Below are 13241 nucleotides of genomic sequence, written 5' to 3'. Positions count from 1 at the left end.
GTACGGCATGCAACTAGGGTGCATCGTCCGTGAAACCGTGCCGATCCTAACTCATGACCTCAGAAGCAAGGAGAACGAGGCTATCGTCCAATCCCTCCTCCAGAAGCTTCACCAACGATACACGTTCCCGGAGCCGTTCAATAAGAAGGTGGACTCTTTAGCTCTCACGAAGATGAGCACCGCCTTGAGCAGCTGGAAGAACCGGCTGAAGAAAAAGATCGACGCCGGTGAAAGCTGGGAGAGGATAAGTACCAAAGAACCGTCGCTCTCCTTACAAGACTTTAATGCATTCAAGTCTTACTTAGAGAGTGACGATGTTAAAAAATGGACCGCCTGGGGGAAGAAAATGCGGGATTTGAACTTAGGGACCCACCATTGCGGAAGCGGCGGTTACCGAGGAAAACAGCCCACTTGGGACAAGGAGGATGCCGAGATGGTATGTACGGGAAAGAAAACCCACGGCACAAAATCCAGGATGAACAGGCTAGGAACTTTGTCCGGTCCCGCTACTACTTAGACTGGAAGACGGGGGAATTTATTACGGATCACGAAGACGTGAAGGATTTCGAGAAGTACCTGGTAAGGATAGTTCTATATTATTTCGCTCATCTTATTAGGCAATGAAGCCAAATGGGCTAACCTTAAGTTCCTTTGTCTGAAGGATGAAGAGTTGACGAAGGCTGGCCCGTCGTCCCAGGGGTCGACGGAACCGTGGGACACGCCTTTCAACAGGGCGATGAACAAATACAAGGAGAGGGAGCTAGACAAGCCACCGACGTCGGGTGGCCGTGTGTCCGGCTTTGGCACAAGTATGAAGCTATCCGAGTACTACGGATCGGATGCCAAGACGAGAAAGCTGGAGAGGAGGTCATCGGCAAAGGATAAATCCGAGGTTCAGGAGCTGAAGAAGAAGGTGGAGTCACTAGAGAAGCTGGTGGCCGAAAAGCCTCTGGAGAACACGGAGATGATGACCAAGTTATTGGACGAGAAGATCCGGCAGATCATCCCCCCTGGGTTGATGGAGGGGTTAGCTGCTTGGAATGCGGGAGGTCAAGTGGGGCCGATACATGTGCCCAGCATTAGCGGCAGCAACTCAAGCTTCCACGTGTCGCCGACGGTGCCGCTCCACCCGACGCCGGCGTCGGGGCTCCACCAGACGCCGCCGCAGCTCCAACCGCCGCCGCAGCTCCAACTGGTCGCATCGACGCCCCCAACCGCCGCCCTTGTATCGACAGTAGCCGAGATCGACGCCATCAAGGAGGTAAACTCATTAGTTACTCCTTCGCGTCATCTTCTTTAACTATATATGCCTTTCGTGACTGCCATCTCACGATGCCCAACATGGCGCCCCTGACTCAGGATGAACAATGCATACTTCTGCAAACGGTGGAGCCCGGCGGCGAGTTGGTGGAAGTTGCTAGCGGCTATGTCATGGCTTCCCGCGTTATGCACGGCACTACATTGGCGAAAGACGTGGCGAAGGTCAAGTTGGTAATGGTAGTGCCGGAGTACCGCTACGCCCTCCCCCCCTTTCAACCTCCGGGCACAGACGAAGGCGACGTTTTCCCCCTTGGGGATTGCACCTCATGGCTTATGACATGGCCGAAGAACCAGATTCGTCTGGGGGGGGGGGTCTTCCGAGTGGTAAGAAAAGCACCGGCGCCACCTCCCATATCATCCGGCCCAAGATCGCCAGCGCCGACGACACCCTTAAGGAAATGGCGGTCGCCGCCCCCACTACCCTGAAGGAACCGGCGGTCGCCGCCCCCACTACCCTGAAGGAACCGGCGGTCGCCGCCGCCACCCGGAAGGAACCGACGATCGCCGTCACCACCAGACGCCACAAACAGTTGTTGGGAGCGCTACCGCAACGACCGTCTACTAGACACGCGGTACGCCAAGCGGCGGCATCGCAACCGCCACCACCTAAGGTCCAGGACATGGCGCCACTTGATGGCAACGATGCAGATGATGATGATGACATCGATGCCTACATCAACACTGGCGCCTGCAGCCAAGATATGTACATGCCTCCTATGGATGAACAAGCCTTCCGCACACACGGCGATCAACTTGGTCGTCCCCTACGATCCACGAAGCAGCGCCTGGTCTTCACGGGTCTTTCTCAAGACACTCCTCCGGAGGCTGGCAATCCAGCTCAAGTCAAGCCTGCTACCGTTTTCAGCCCTAACACGCTGCGTAAGACGATCATCGGGGAGCCACCCAAATCAACCCCAGCAACCTCAGAAGCACCACCAGCACCCGAAGCACCACCATCAGCACCACAAGCACCCCCAGTAGGTCAGGTGAAGAAGGGAAGGAAGAGAGGACCCAAGAAGGGCGCATCTTCGAGCCAGCCTGCTCCTAAGAGGATCCGGGCCGACGACATGGTACCACCTACCCCGGATGGCTTGCCCCGGTGTCATGAGGCTGGTAAACCTATACTGCCTCCGGACATGGAACACCTTGCAAGTGGACAAATGCTCCCTTTGCAGCACTCTATTCATTATCAAGAGAGCGTCCTTCTTAAAGAAAAGGATCCAAATTACCCGGTGTTCTCGGTCAAGGTGCCGTCCGACTCGAGCTTCGTCAATGAAGACCCCGCGGATATCTTCTTCATAGCGTTCGAGGACGTCTTCAATCTATTTCACTCGAAACGGCTCGACTATAACTTGGTGCGCCTATACGCGATCAATCTTCAGATGAAGATCAACGAGAGAGAGACCCCGCCACATCGCGGTGGCGGATCCCTACTACATGCGCGATAGCCAGCTCCGGGACGGCTCAAGGACACGGACCAAGGCGGTGCGGTACCTCCAGAACTTCATGCTCATGCACAAAGAGAGCAACACCATTCTTCTCGCTGTCTTTCCCGAGTAAGTACACATCCGCTCACGGCCGTCGTAACTTATGCTTTCTTATATATTTCTTCCATTGCCGATCATTTCCAACATTCCATTTCAATTGCATGTGTTGAGCAGGGACAAATACGCACACTCATCATCCTAGATCCAAAGTGGTCACTAGCCCAAGATTTCGACTCGTCGAGTACGACGACGAAGAAAGACTACACGAGAATAAGGGGTGTTCTCGATGAGGCTATCCTTGGCTACTCCAAAAGTGGAGGCACCTTCGACAAGAATGGGCAATATATCAGGCCGGACACTAAAAAGATTGGGTTCAAGCACGTGATCAACTTCCCTTGTATCAAGCAGCCAGCTGGCAGCATTAAGGAGGCCTTCTATGTCCTCCATCACCTTAAAGGGTTTGTCGAGGATGCAGAGATGATGTCTCTGCCACCTAGTAAGCGAGACCCCATTAAAATGTCGGGAAATCAGTGATGATGATCTTAGAGAAGACTTCCATCGCATCCAAGTAAAGCTCTCGGAAATTATCTTACAAGATGTATCCAACGGATCGGGGCTCTTACACGCAGCCAGAGCGTTGCCTAAGAGGGATATCGAAGAATGCCTACATAGGCAGGGTGATGGAAGGACGTGGACGACGAAGGACTTGTACAAGCCGTTCCCGGAGCCGCTCAAAAAGACGTCTCGTTGACCGAGGCCGGTGTGCCTAGCTAGCATTACTTTGAATCGATAGACAATTTGTACCGTGTTGTAAACTAAACTTGCTTAATTTGCTCGAAACGGTGGTCGTCGTTGTTGGACTTCAATTTCTATTGTAGTCGTTATCGTTGAACCATATTACTTATGTGATACCGATGCTATATTTCTTTTAGGTTTATTATTATTTCCTTGCTTTAATTCTTGTGAATATGTATGCATGTGAACCCTCTAACTCTTTCCATTGCGTTATATACTAATATGCCTTGTGTCCATAGAGATGACGTACTACGTCGTGTTCGAGGGGCGGGTTCCAGGAGTGTACGAGGAGTGGGAGGAGTGCAAGACACAGGTGCACAAGTTCAGCGGCAACTGCTACAAAGGTTACCCGACTAGACACGAGGCGGTTGCCAAGTGGAGGGCGCACCAAGCGAACAAGAGCAAGATGAAGGCCTTCCTTGTGCTCTCGCTCTTGCTCACCATCGTCGCGGCGGTACTCTATTTCATCCTAGTGTAGGCGGCGGCCGGTGTCACTTCGTTTGTATCTAGAGATGATGAGAACTTTCTTAATTTGCATGGATTATGAGTTGTATGGAGCTATATGTATAACTCGATCGGGCTCTAAGTAATGTGATGATGATGTGATGATTATATATGTCCATATTATATCTGTCTATATTATATCAGTATATAACCTGTATACTGTGTATAAAACCAGTATAAAACCTGTATAATACACCAGGGAGCACAAAATCGAGTATACCTGTAGATAGTTCTGTGGCGCACCAAAAAATAATTCTGTGGCGCACCTATTTCTGTGGCGCAGCTATAACACATGCGCCACAGAACTACTTATTTCTGTGGCGCACCGGCCCAAGTGCGCCACAAAAACCTTAATTCTGTGGCGCACGGCCAGATGCGCCACAGAAAGCTTATTTTTGTGGCGAGGTTTCTGTGGCGCACCCTCCATGCGCCACAGAATCGAATTTTCGTGCGCCACTGATGAGGCTTTTCCTACTAGTGATGGAACCTCCCATCTTCAACATCCTTTTGTACACTTCTAAAGGCTTCGATGGGAAGTGGTTTTTCCTTATGTATTACTATATATATACACCTCCCTTGTGAGTCCAACGTGCTCCCATGCGCGTAAAACCAATCCCTTGCCCGCTGGTTCCATTTCAATACCTCTGGATTGATCCCCTTACGAATTAGTTCCTCCTCCATTTTCTTCCACTTAGGCATGTGATACGTCTCAAACGTATCTATAAATTTTTATGCTCCATGCTTGTTTTACACCAATTTATATATGTTTTGCTCATGCTTCGTTGCACTTTTATACATTTTCTGGCACTAACCTATTAACAAGATGCCATAGTGCTAGTTCCCAGTTTTTTGTTGTTTTGTATTTTAGAAAAGTTGTACAGGAAATATTCGCGGAATTGGATGAAACAAAAGCCGAAGTCAATATTTTTCCGTAAGGAAGAAAAATTCTAGAGTGGGGTCGAAGAAAGGCAGCAGTGCGGCCAGACCATCCCTAGGCACGGCCTGGCCCTGGCCCGCGCCTAGGGATGATGTGGGCCCCCTGGCCTCCACCGTCATCGCCCATCCCCCTATTTATTCACGATCTCAAAAAACCCTAAACACCCGAGCCTCCATCCACAAAAGTTCCATCGTGTCCGCCATTGCAGACCCTAGCTCACGAGGGTTCTGAAGCTCTTCCCGGCACTCTGCCGGAGGGGGAAATCATCACCGGAGGCATCTACATCGCCATGCCCGCCTCCAAAGTGATGTGTGAGTAGTTCATCCCTGGACTATGGGTCTATAGCAGTAGCTAGATGGTTGTGTTCTCCAATTTGTGCCTCATGTTTAGATCTTGTGAGCTGCCCTACATGATCAAGATCATTCTTATGTAATGCTACATGTTGTGTTTGCTGGGATCCGATGAATATTGTATACTATATTGAGATCGATTATATATTCTTGTCATATGTTATTTGTGATCTTGCATGCTCTTTGTTGCTAGTAGATACTCTGGCTAAGTAGATGCTTCTGACTCCAAGAGGGGGGTATTTATGCTCGGTAGTAGGTTCATGCTTCTAGTTTTCTGGAAGAGTGAAAATAACTTATAAGATTGTAGATGTGATGTTGCTACTAGGGAGACAACAACAATGTTTTATCCAAGGGTAATTCTATTTTTTACGCTTAATGCGATAATCTGTTGCTTGCAACTAAATACTGCAAGGGGTTCAGATGATAATCAGAAGGTGTATTATTAGTCATAGACGCAGTTGGATTACGATATATGTATTATGTTGTAATCATCTAGTCATGTATGGTCGGTATTCTGTCAATTTCCCAGCTGTAATTTGTTCACCCATCATGTTATTTATCTTTATGGAGAGACACCTAACTGTGCCACTACAATCTTGTTCCGTTTACTTACTGCAAGCTCTGTTCTCTTTAATTACTACAAATATCTCCTTCCACTCGATACATTTAATCCTTTGTGTTCAGCAAAACCGGTGAGATTGACAACCTCACTATAAGTTAGGGAAAAGTTTTTTGGTTGTGTTGTGTGCAAGTTCCACGTTGTTGCTGACGCCGGTAGTGCGCCCTGCCACAAGTTAGCTAGCAACACCTTCAGAAGTAACGTCTTTCTCATACTGGTCGATTAAACTTTGTTTTCTTACTGAGGAAAAACTTGCTGATGTGCTCATCACGCCTTTCTCTTGGGGTTCCCCAACGTGATTGCCAACTTCCACGGCTGCACCATCAATACTTTTTCTGGCGCCGTTGCCGGGGAGAAATAGGATTTCTGCAAGGGGAGTCTCTCATCTCCAATCTCTTTACTTTGTAATTTTTTTTGTTAGTTTATTTTATTTTTTCTTGTTTGCTTTATTATATCAAAAACACACAAAAATTTGTTTCTATTATAGCTAATATTTCTATTAGTCTGTTTTAATTTTGCTAAAATGGGTTCCGCTGAAAATACTAAGTTGTGTGACTTTACTAGCACAAACAACAATGATTTCATTTGTACACCTATTGCTTCACCTGCTCCTGAAGCAGCCTTCTATGAAATTAAACCTGCTTTATTAAATCTTGTTATGAAAGAGCAACTTTTTGGTGTTAGTACTGAAGATGCCGCTTCTCACCTTAATAATTTTGTTGAACTTTGTGAGATGCAAAAATATAAGGATGTAGATGGTGACATTATAAAACTGATTTTTTTTCTTTCTCTTTGAGAGGGAGAGCTAAAGATTGGTTGCTATCTTTGCCTAGAAATAATATTGATTATTGGGTTAAATGCAAAGATATTTTTATTGAAAAATATTATCCTCCTGCTAAGATTATATCCTTGATAAGTGACATAATGAAATTTAGATAATTTGATAATGAACATGTTGCTCAAGCTTGGGAAAGAATGAAATCTTTGGTAAAGAATTGTCCCACTCATGGACTAACTACTTGGATTATCATCCAAACTTTTATGCAGGACTAATTTTTTTTCAAGAAACCTTCTGGATTCAGCTGCTGGAGGTACCTTTATGTCCATTACTTTGGGGGCTGCAACTAAATTACTTGATGATATGATGATAAATTATTCTGAATGGCACACCGAGAGAGCTCCACAACGTAAGAAGGTAAATTATGTCGAAGAATCCTCCTCCTCGAGTGATAAAATTGATACTATTATGTCTATGCTTGTTAATGGTAAAACTCATGTTGATCCCAATAATATTTCATTAGCTTCCTTGGTTGCTCAAGAAGAGCATTTTGATGTGAACTTCATTAAAAATAATAATTTCAACAACAATGCTTATAGGAATAATTTTGGTAGGCACAATTATAGGCCATATCCTTCTAATAATGGTAATGTTATGTTAATTCTTATGGTAATTCCTACAACAACAATTAAAGTGCACCCTCTGATCTTGAAGTCATGCTTAAGGACTTTATTAGTAAACAAACTGCTTTCAATAAATCTGTTGAGGAAAAGGTTGGCAAAATTGATGTTCTTGCTTCTAAAGTTGATAGCCTTGCTCATGATTTTTAATTTCTAACATTAAAGTTAATGCCTCATTATGTTAAAGAAAGTAAAACTTTGAATGCCATTCAAGTTAGAATTGATGAAAATGTTAGGATGTTGGCGGAATTGCATACTATGTGGGAAAGAGAAGATGAAAGTGCTAGAAATAATAAGTTGACTGAAATTTGTACCATCACCACTGATGGCGTGTATTTCACACGTTCGTTGGGCAACCCCAAGAGGAAGGTATGATGCGCACAGCAGCAAGTTTTCCCTCAGAAAGAAACCAAGGTTTATCGAACCAGGAGGAGCCAAGAAGCACGTTGAAGGTTGATGGCGGCGGGATGTAGTGCGGCGCAACACCAGGGATTCCGGCGCCAACGTGGAACCTGCACAACACAAGCAAAGTACTTTGCCCCAACGAAACAGTGAGGTTGTCAATCTCACCGGCTTGCTGTAACAAAGAGTTAACCGTATTGTGTGGAAGATGATTGTTTGCAGAAAACAAGAGAACAAAGATTGCAAGAGATTGTATTTCAGTAAAGAGAATTGGACCGGGGTCCACAGTTCACTAGAGGTGTCTCTCCCATAAGACGAACAGCATGTTGGGTGAACAAATTACAGTTGGGCAATTGACAAATAAAGAGGGCATGACCATGCACATACATATCATGAAGAGTATAGTGAGATTTAATTGGGCATTACGACAAAGTACATAGACCGTCATCCAACTGCATCTATGCCTAAAAAGTCCACCTTCAGGTTATCATCCGAACCCCCTCCAGTATTAAGTTGCTAACAACAGACAATTGCATTAAGTATGGCGCGTAATGTAACTAGTGACTACATCCTTGAACATAGCACTAATGTTTTATCCCTAGTGGCAACAAAGACAACACAACCTTAGAACTTTCATCACTGTCCCGGTGTCAATGCGAGGCATGAACCCACTATCGAGCATAAGTACTCCCTCTTGGAGTTACAAGCATCTACTTGGCCAGAGCATCTACTAGTAACGGAGAGCATGCAAGATCATAAACAACACATAAGCATAACTTTGATAATCAACATAACAAGTATTCTCTATTCATCGGATCCCAACAAACGCAACATATAGAATTACAGATAGACGATCTTGATCATGTTAGGCAGCTCACAAGATCCGACAATGATAGCACAATGGGGAGAAGACAACCATCTAGCTACTGCTATGGACCCATAGTCCAGGGGTAGACTACTCACACATCACACCGGAGGCGACCATGGCGGCGTAGAGTCCTCCGGGAGATGATTCCCCTCTCCGGCAGGGTGCCGGAGGCGATCTCTGGATCCCGAGATGGGATCGGCGTTGGCGGCGTCTCTGGAAGGTTTTCCGTATCGTGGTTCTCGGTACTGGGGGTTTCGTCACGGAGACTTTTTATAGGCGGAAGGGCAGGTCAAGAGGCAGCACGGGGGCCCCACACCACAGGCCGGCGCGGCCAAGGGGGGGGCCGCGCCGCCCTAGGGTGTGGCCCCTCCGTGGCCCCTCTTCGTCTCTCCTTCGGACTTCTGGAAGCTTCGTGAGAAAATAGGCCCCTGGGCTTTGATTTCGTCCAATTCCGAGAATATTTCCTTACTAGGATTTCTGAAACCAAAAACAGCAGAAAACAGAATCGGCACTTCGGCATCTTGTTAATAGGTTAGTTCCAGAAAATGCACGAATATGACATAAAGTGTGCATAAAACATGTAGATAACATCAATAATGTGGCATGGAACATAAGAAATTATCGATACGTCGGAGACGTATCAGCATCCCCAAGCTTAGTTCTGCTCGTCCCGAGCAGGTAAAACGATAACACAGTTAATTTCTGGAGTGACATGCCATCATAATCTTGATCATACTATTTGTAAAGCATATGTAGTGAATGCAGCGATCGAAACAATGTATATGACATGAGTAAACAAGTGAATCATATAGCAAAGACTTTTCATGAATAGCACTTCAAGACAAGCATCAATAAGTCTTGCATAAGAGTTAACTCATAAAGCAATAATTCAAAGTAGAGATATTGAAGCAACACAAAAGAAGATTAAGTTTCAGCGGTTGCTTTCAACTTGTAACATGTATATCTCATGGATATTGTCAACATAGAGTAATATAATAAGTGCAATAAGCAAGTATGTAGGAATCAATGCATAGTTCACACAAGTGTTTGCTTCTTGAGGTGGAGAGAAATAGGTGAACTGACTCAACATTGAAAATAAAAGAAAGGTCCTCCATAGAGGAAAAAGCATCGATTGCTATATTTGTGCTAGAGCTTTGATTTTGAAAACATGAAACAATTTTGTCAACGGTAGTAATAAAGCATATGCATCATGTAAATTATATCTTATAAGTTGCAAGCCTCATGCATAGCGTACTAATAGTGCCCGCACCTTGTCCTAATTAGCTTGGACTACCGGATCATCACAATGCATTGTTTTTACCAAGTGTCACAAAGGGGTACCTCTATGTCACCTGTACAAAGGTCTAAGGAGAAAGCTCGCATTGGATTTCTCGCTATTGATTATTCTTCAACTTAGACATCCATACCGGGACAACATAGACAACAGATAATGGACTCCTCTTTTATGCATAAGCATATAACAACAACTAATAATTTTCTCATTTGAGATTTGAGGATTGTTGTCCAAAACTGAAACTTCCACCATGGAACATGGCTTCGGTTAGCGGCCCAATGTTCTTCTCTAACATATGCATGCTTAACCATATGGTGGTAGATCTCTCTTACTTCAGACAAGACGAACATGCATAGCAACTCACATGAAATTCAACAATGAAAAGTTGATGGCGTCCCCAGTGAACATGGTTATCGCACAACAAGCAACTTAATAAGAGATAAAGTGCATAATGACATATTCAATACCACAATAGTTTTTAAGCTATTTGTCCCATGAGCTATATATTGCATAGGTGAATGATGGAATTTTAAAGGTAGCACTCAAGCAATTTACTTTGGAATGGCGGAAAATACCATGTAGTATAGGTAGGTATGGTGGACACAAATGGCATAGTGGTTGGCTCAAGTATTTTGGATGCATGAGAAGTATTCCCTCTCGATACAAGGTTTAGGCTAGCAAGGCTTATTTGAAACAAACACAAGGATGAACCGGTGCAGCAAAACTCACATAAAAGACATATTGAAAACATTATAAGACTCTACACCGTCTTCCTTGTTGTTCAAACTCAATACTAGAAATTATCTAGACCTTAGAGAAGCCAAATATGCAAACCAAATTTTAGCATGCTCTATGTATTTCTTCATTAATGGATGCAAAGCATATGATGCAAGAGCTTAATCATGAGCACAACAATTGCCAAGTATCACATTACCCAAGACATTTATAGCAATTACTACATGTATCATTTTCCAATTCCAACCATATAACAATTTAACGAAGGGGAAACTTCGCCATGAATACTATGAGTAGAAACCAAGGACATACTTGTCCATATGCTACAGCGGAGCGTGTCTCTCTCCCATAAAGTGAATGCTAGGATCCATTTTATTCAAACAAAACAAAAAAACAAAAACAAACCGACGCTCCAAGAAAAAGCACATAAGATGTGATGGAATAAAAATATAGTTTCAGGGGAGGAACCTGATAATGTTGTCGATGAAGAAGGGGATGCCTTGGGCATCCCCAAGCTTAGACGCTTGAGTCTTCTTGATATATGCAGGAGTGAACCACCGGGTGCATCCCCAAGCTTAGAGCTTTCACTCTCCTTGATCATGTTGCATCATACTCCTCTCTTGACCCTTGAAAACTTCCTCCACACCAAACTCGAAACAACTCATTAGAGGGTTAGTGCACATTATAAATTGACATATTCAGAGGTGACACAATCATTCTTAACACTTCTGGACATTGCATAATGCTACTGGACATTAATGGATCAAAGAAATTCATCCAACATAGCGAAAGAGGCAATGCGAAATAAAAGGCAGAATCTGTCAAAACAGAACAGTTCGTATTGACGAATTTTAAAATGGCACCAGACTTGCTCAAACGAAAATGCTCAAATTGAATGAAAGTTGCGTACATATCTGAGGATCATGCACATAAATTGGCTTAATTTTCTGAGCTACCTACAGGGAGGTGGACCCAGATTCGTGACAGCAAAGAAATCTGGAACTGTGCAGTAATCCAAATCTAGTACTTACTTTTCTATCAACGGCTTAACTTGGCACAACAAAACACAAAACTAAGATAAGGAGAGGTTGCTACAGTAGTAAACAACTTCCAAGACACAAAATAAAAACAAAGTACTGTAGGTAAAAACATGGGTTGTCTCCCATAAGCGCTTTTCTTTAACTCCTTTCAGCTAGGCGCAGAAAGTGTGTATCAAGTATTATCAAGAGACGAAGTGTCAACCTTACCTTGGGCCTTACCCTTACCTTTCTTATCGTTTTTCTTTCCCTTTGGTTTAGGAAATGTGTGAGTTTCCCCCGGTATAGAGGTGAATTTCAGAGTGCCTTCTCCAACATCAATGACTGCTCCCAATAATTTCAGCAGGGATCTTCCGAGTGTGAGTTTTCCTGTTTCAACAACAAGATAATCAATGGATATTGTTCTTCCAAGAATGGTTGTATGCACACCTGCGGCTATTCCTTTAGGAATTATAGTAGAGTTATCAATGAGAGTTATTTCTTCTCCTCCTTCCTCGACTCCCCAAAGTTTCAAATATTTATAAATACTTTCAGGCATAAGGCAAAATTCATACATAATATCACAGTAGGCATGGAGAGTTCGATCACCGATGACAATTTTAACAGCAGGATCCCACATTGAGAGTTTAGAGTTCACTAAAACTTGTTCAAGATGATTACGAACATGGCAATAATTATCATTCAAGCGAGATGTACTTATCTCGAGATTATTTAATCTACTATAAATGCTAGTGAGGACTGAATCAAAGTTATTAGCTGAATCATGTGATGCAACCAACTTCTTTATGGCATTAAAAGCTTGATCCCCATTGCAATGAAGGAAATCTCCTCCCACTAAAGTATCCAAAGCATATCTATAGCGAACCATAAGACCAAAATAAAAATTACTGAGGAGCAAACTTAGAGTCATTTGAGGTTCAGTTTTACGATAAGAAGTAAAAATTCTAGACCAAGCATCCTTAAAACTCTCCTCATCCCCTTGTTTAAAAGTGAAGACTAATTCTTCAGGCGAAGAAGTAACAGGTTCAGAGCTAGACATGGTAACAAAAGTAACTAATTTTTTTTGTATTTTAATATAGAGTGCAAGACAATAAAGCAAACTAGATAAAGTAAATGCAAGTAAACTAATTTTTTTTGTGTTTTTGATATAGCAAACAAGATAACAAGTAAAGTAAAACTAGCAACTAATTTTTTTGTATTTTGATTTAGTGCAGCAAACAAAGTAGTAAATAAAACTAAGCAAGACAAAAACAAAGTAAAGAGATTGAGAAGTGGAGACTCCCCTTGCAGCGTGTCTTGATCTCCCCGGCAACGGCGCCAGAAAAAGAGCTTGATGGCGTGTATTTCACACGTTCGTTGGGCAACCCCAAGAGGAAGGTATGATGCGCACAGCAGCAAGTTTTCCCTCAGAAAGAAACCAAGGTTTATCGAACCA

This window comes from Lolium perenne, chromosome 6 (assembly GCF_019359855.2).
Source record: "Lolium perenne isolate Kyuss_39 chromosome 6, Kyuss_2.0, whole genome shotgun sequence".
Taxonomy (NCBI): Eukaryota; Viridiplantae; Streptophyta; class Magnoliopsida; order Poales; family Poaceae; genus Lolium; species Lolium perenne.
Note: the sequence above shows the minus strand (reverse complement) of the source record.